We start from the raw sequence: 6,963 nt of genomic DNA, 5'->3' as shown, positions 1-6,963 counted from the left end.
ATTGACCTTAGAGTACTCACAGTTACAGAAAACTAGTTCAAAGATAATAAGTTTATCCAAGGTACATAAATTCCAGATGGATTGCATCTCAATTAACTAGCTGCATAAACAACGTCGCCATAAAAATTAAATGAGCATAATTAATGTTGAACGAGAAACATCTCTTGTAAATTAAAGTATTATAGAATTCCTCTTGAGAAACTGAAATGTGTCATTCAACTGCAATGTGTAATAAATGTGTGCTATTAAAGGGGTCATGGGAATAATTATAACCTGTTGATAAACTTTATTGCCGAAACGTACATGAATGTTGTCAAAGAGAAAAACAACAGCTTTTATCTTCTCATGACAGTTCTATTATCTTATATATTTATATTTCCAAAGAAGGCTTTGTATGGGTTATAGCAAATGTATTTCAGATGTTTCGAAAGGTAATTTGATTCTATTAGAAAACTTCTGTTAGATAATATTGAGAAGAGGTGTTTCGTGGAGAGAAACAAGTAAAATATCAAAGGGGCACATATGTGCCATGGGAATACATGCAACCTACTGCTAAAATGTTATCAAGGAGAAAAGTGAAAGTCCTTTGTTTTCGTGAAAAATATAAAATTTGATCAAACATGAACATTAACTTAAAGCGAAATTGTCGCGTTACGGAATTTAGACAGGAAAGAGGTTTTATGGCTTGTTTTACAAGATAGGATTCAATTTTCAATATAAACATTAGAAGATGTGGTTTGATTGCCAAAGAGATAACTATCCACCAGAGACCAAAGACCAAGTATGGGAATTTAATTCATTTTAAATGTTTTCAAGTGTTTACCAAAATCTCTAAATTTGCACATGATTGTCACTTATCACAAGTGAGAAGAAACCAAGGGTGTTATAAAAAACATAATTGAAATAACCATTGCCAAAAAAGACACGACAGTTCACAAAAACTACACAGGAAACTGAAGACTGAACAACACGAACCTCAACAAAAACTGGCATTAACTGGGAATTGGAAGTTGTTCCTTCTCCACCAGTAGCACCTGTCGTGCAACTAATAGCAAGTAACAAAAATCGAATACAAGTAGGTTCCAATAAAGGAAAAGAAGACGGAATTGTGGCTACGACAACTGGAAGATGATAGTCATATGTGACACAGCTATGCGGTAACAGTCAAAATTTTAATGATGATGCTGTCCACAAAACAGTCCAAAGGATGACTTCAACCTTACCACGTTTAGGATTCAAAGTTTCAACTTTAAAGACATCTTTGTCTCGCCTATGACGAAAGTTGCAGAATAGGAGTCATAAGGATGCCAATTTGACGGGGTAAAATCGGCGTAAACAATTTGTACTCATCTTGATATTTAAGAAGGTAAAAGACTTGGATGCATACTAAAGTGTATACAGATGTACAGATGTTATGAAGTTTTTGACTGTCATATGTCCATTGCCTTCGTTTCATGTTCATAGTTGGCGACTGCTTAAACAGCTACAATTCTTATATGATTTGCATATTAGGGAATACGTTTATATGATTGGTCGAGAGGGCTTCCGGTAGTGGCTCTAAAAGTTATTAATTTTGGATAAACGACGTTGACGGAACTATTTGTTTCCAATGTAAACAAGATGGCGGCGATAATAACACTTTATATTTATTTTCACTTCGCTTTCATCGTTGAATTAAATAATAAACACAAAACATTCATTTGAATGATAAAAAGATGTTTTTGTAGTTTATATTTTATGAGATAGCAAATTTCATGGAGTTCATTTTGTTGCGCTAACCAAAAATATATTCATGCGCCAGGGCAATTCAGTGACACAAATATACAATTTACGTGTGATAGAGATTACGAGTGGGGAAATTAAATTCCTTATCTCCAATTTTAAAGAATTATAAGAGTAAAACGCATTTTTAAAGGAATTTATTGGTGTATAAACTGGACAAAGTCACTCACAAACATCATAAAAGTCCTTCGGACTTTTATTTGTATGTGAGTGAATTTGTCTAGTTTATACACCAATAAATTTCTTTAAAAAGACGTTTAATCCTATAATAGTATTTTGTCACGTAAATTGTTCACTTATTATGAAAAATACAAAAACTATATTTAGTATATTGGTCCTCAAAGAAAGGGTTCATTTGACAATGACCTCACGATTACGTTTTCGTGGTCGATCCGTATTTTTAAAAGATTCTATAAGTAATTGGTCAACTATATTTGTTGTACACAATGATTGTAAGGTATACGTGTATTTTGAATATTATTGTATAAATATTTTTCGAAAGTGAATTGTCAAAAAAAAACATTTCTGTAATGTAAATAGACGTGTTACGAAAAGGTATATACTCGACGCTGAGGTTGACAAATTAGACTTTAAATGTGGGGACTGTGTCAAAACATTGATTAACGATTAAAACAGGTGAAATTCAATTTGCGTGATATTAACCAGGTATCCTACACACTTCTTTCGTTCATTTGAAATTATATTAATTTAGAAAGATTATTTTCTGATACCATTGCTTATGACTATAGGACGGGAAAGGTGTACGTGTGTACGGGGGAGGGGGTTGATGGTAATTCAAGTATGCACTTCTAGATTTGAAAAAAATCACATAATAAGCCAGTTTGATTTTTTTATATTAATTACTGTTCTTCAAGCATAATTATCAATCTGACCCTCTACTACTTAATCTCGTTCTGAAAATGAATGAAATATTTGTCAGTGGACGAACAACAAACAACAATCAATCGTTCTCTACTAAACCCGCACAAAGCTCTAAAGTCTGGTCGGGTTGATTTTGAGTTTGAAAGTTTTTAGCGGCTAGTAGCGTGTTCAACATATACCCGAAATCCCGAACGATAATCGCAAGTTCACTTTTTACATTATATTCTTTCTGTTCTTGGTCTACATGTAGCTCTAAGTTTACGACGCCTATAGAGGGTAACGAGTGGAGAACAACATGCGGTATATTTTATTACCTAAAACGACAAAATCCTGTGGGAAATCTAATTCCATACCTGGTCAATTGAAGGCAGTAAATTAAACTGTTGAGCATCATCCTGTTGTCCTATGAAACTACTGGTTGTGAATTTTACAAAAACAATGTACATGATTCCTATTTATTGTCCACAAAAACATGCGTATGTATGCAATGCCGGTATCTGGAATAAAACTGTGCCCGAGGTTCCGTGTGTGGTCTGTAACTGGCATGACAATTGCTGTTAATTGGCCCTAACGCTGCGGGCATTTTATGCCACCAGCCACGTAGTTGTCGCAATTATTCTACGGTCGACTAAAAGGTATTTATATTTGTATCTAATAGATATAAGAAGATGTGGTATGAGTGATAATGAGACAACTCTCCATCCAAGTCAAAATTTATAAAAGTAAACCATTATAGGTCACAGTACGGTCTTCAACACGGAGCCTTGGCTCACACCGAACAGTAAGCTATAAAGGGCCCCAAAAAAATTACTAGTGTAAAACCATTCAAACGGGAAAACCAACGGTCTAATCTATATAAAAAACGAGAAATGAGAAACACTTATGAACCACATCAACAAACGACAACTACTGAACATCAGATTCCTGACTTAGGACAGGTGCAAACAAATGCAGCGGGTTTAAACGTTTTAATGGTACCAAACCTTCACCCTTTTTTCTGAAACAGTAGTGTAACATCACAACATAGAAAGACACACTATAAAATATCAACTGAAATAGATTAACTCAATCAAAGGACATATAAACACCATTGAACATACACTGAACAAATAAATTTGCCCTATGACACAATGTAAATACAAAATAAATAAACTAAGGGAAGAATAATAAAAGTAACATGTAAGTATGTATTTGTGCACTTGAAGCATGAACAGAAATATGCTGAAATGTGTATTTAAGATGTCAAACAGGCGAAAAACGAGTAACATTTGACATAGAACCCTTACAAGAGAAATTACAATGTCAGTTTTAACTGTTTTATCCTAAGACTTAGTTAAAAGTTAAAGTTAAAGAAATGAACAAAGAAACACCATGCCTGAGACTTTTCGGAAAGTTTGAAAGGTGGTCAAACGGGTAAGACAATTTCAGACCTCAAAACTACAATTCGAAATGTTTTAAAACTGTGCATGAATATGTATAGGATGTCTTTTTCTAAAGTTTCTCATTTCGTTGGGTCGAACCAGTAACATTTTAAATGAAAATAATATAAGGGAAATTAAGCTTTTCCTGAGTAGGCATTAACAGATTATTATATTATAAAATCATTCCCAAGGTCTAATAAGGGCAAGCGAGGATATAGAGGTGTCATGTTGGTCATATGCATGATATGTACAATTGCCAAAAATTCACGAAGGTTCAAACTCCGAAAAAAAAAGAAGACTATATCCAAATAAATCAATAAAAAGAGTTGCACATTTTCTATGTATAGAAATACCGTGGCATTGTACAAAGTACCCTCTTCTCCCGCTCGCCTGCACGTCCGAGCACCCGCCAGCTGGACTCACATCATATTATAAAATAAGTCGGTTCTTCATTGTTTGCAACAAATAATCAAATAATCAAAAAAGCAAGTAAATGTGTAATAAGGGTTGGTGGTCGGAGGGTGGGAGGGATTGTTTCTCTCATCTATTTCTTCTTTTTCTCGGCTTTCCTTCTCTCTTTTCTTCTGGATTTCATATCCTTTCTGCAATACTCTTTCCTCCTGTCAGTGTTCCAAAAGGAAGAAATATTATGGGATTCATAATTTTTATTCCTCAAGGAATTATTGTTATGGACATTTTTAGTTCCATTATGAATATTTATAATGAAATGTCCATCATAAAGAGATCAAAGGGAAGTCTGTTATAAGGAACAAATTTACGTGGACATCAGTACTATGCAGTCAGAGAGATATAATACAATTATATTCTCTGATGCAGTTTAAACACAAGATTCAATTGGTACACAGGTAATTTAAATATTGAAATCACTTTTGTGTTTTGATACGATACCGGCATTTAAAGTCTAATTTGTCAACCTCAGCGTCGAGTATATACTATTTCGTAACACGTCTAATATTAAATCTTGTTTTAAACTACCATAAAATCATTTAAACTATAATCAATTTTTACTACAATAACAAATAAGAAAATGCGGTATGATTGCCAATGAAACAAATATCCATCAGAGGTCAAACGAAGTGAATGTACGCAACTTAATGTAACCGCATGACCTTCAACAATGAGCAAAAACACAAACCAAAGTCATGTTTAAAATACCCCAACAAGACAAAATATGAACAATTCAAATGAGAAAACCAATGATCTGCTTTAAGACCAAACAATAAACGAAAAATAAATATGACAGACTGCAACGAACGACAGCCATTGAATTACAGGGACAAGAACATAAATAATGTGGCGGGTTTGAACATATTTTCAAGCGCTCATCTCTTTTTTTTTAACAACAAATAAATTATCTTTATTCTTCAGAATGCTTGTTACAATTTTACTTCACTGTCCAAGCTCCAATAAAGTATCCCTGTGAAATACTTTCTGAGTATCCAGGACAATACTCAGAATATAATAAAATATAAACGTTTTTTTCTATCATATCAATCTTTTTAAATTAATGAAAAATACATTTTGAGATACTGTAGTGTTCTCATTCATAACCCTTTGTATTTCTTTTATAAACATATCATACACATTTAAAAATTTAATTTTTTCCTTTACGACTTGTAAATACAAAAACCTAAAACTGTCAAAAAATAGTTAAAACCATAATACCCCTGGTCTGATATTTTGTATCCAAATACTATATGTTTTGCTAATACCTTGTTATGAAAATTCATTTTTGCTAGAAGATAATGTACCCTCTCCCAAAAATCTTTCAAAAACGAACATGTAATAAAGAAATGCAAGTAATCTTCTTCTTCTGTTTTACAAAAATTGCATTTATCATTCTCAGATATTTCCATCTTAATAGTTACTGCTTTGTAGGAATAATATACTGAAGTAGTTTCCATCTGAAAATTTTCAATTGTTTTCTGTTAAAATTTTGAATATAAAATCGTATACAAATGACATATGTGGTGTGTATTCTAATTTTAAATATCTTGTCCAAATATTAATATCGATTGGCTTTGTATATTTTTTATCTATTAAAGTATTATAGAGTATTTTATTGTTGATATATTTTGCTTCAATTTGTTTATTTTACCATCTCAATTCATCTTTACAAATATTGATTATACTCTTAACGGAGTTTTCTTTTTTTAAAACTTGCAGCCATTCTTTTGGAATGCAAGATTTTAACATCTTAAACTCTGCAATCCAGTTTGATTTATTCTTTAACTTTTTTAAAATAAAGCTTTCGGATAATTTTCCCTCACTATCCAGTATGTCGTTAATATACACCAATCCACTTTTAACCCAGTTCGGGAAGAACAAACTTTTATTGCGATTTTTAATATATCTATTTCCCCAAATAATCTGTTTTCTGATACCCGAAAAGTGATCAGAAAATTTTGTTAAACCTCCTCCTGTTTTCACCCAACTTGAAATTACTTGTAAATAAAAATTAGGTATGTTTCAAAGTTCATTTAGTGATTTTATGTTATCTAAATTCATGTTAAAGACAAGAAAGTTTTTACCAAGAGTGTTAAAAGATTTAGTAGGAATAATCTTCCAGTTCGGCAGTTCGGTTGTTGTTAATTTGGACACCCATGAAGCTTTCAGTGCTGTAAAATAACTGTTAAAGTCAATCATTTTTAATCCCCCTTTTTGGTATTCTCCGATAAGTGTGTTTCTTTTTACTTTGTCATTTTTCCCTCCCAAATATATTTGAAACAGCAGCTATCAATTTCTTTTAGGTAAATATCTGGAACATTGCTCGAAGTAGCCAAAAATGTAAATTTTGGTAATATTAAAGATTTTATGATCAATATTTTCCCAATCATTATTAATTTTCTTTTTTCCC

This window comes from Mytilus californianus, unplaced genomic scaffold (assembly GCF_021869535.1).
Source record: "Mytilus californianus isolate M0D057914Y unplaced genomic scaffold, xbMytCali1.0.p SCAF_6, whole genome shotgun sequence".
NCBI classification, from domain to species: Eukaryota; Metazoa; Mollusca; class Bivalvia; order Mytilida; family Mytilidae; genus Mytilus; species Mytilus californianus.
Note: the sequence above shows the minus strand (reverse complement) of the source record.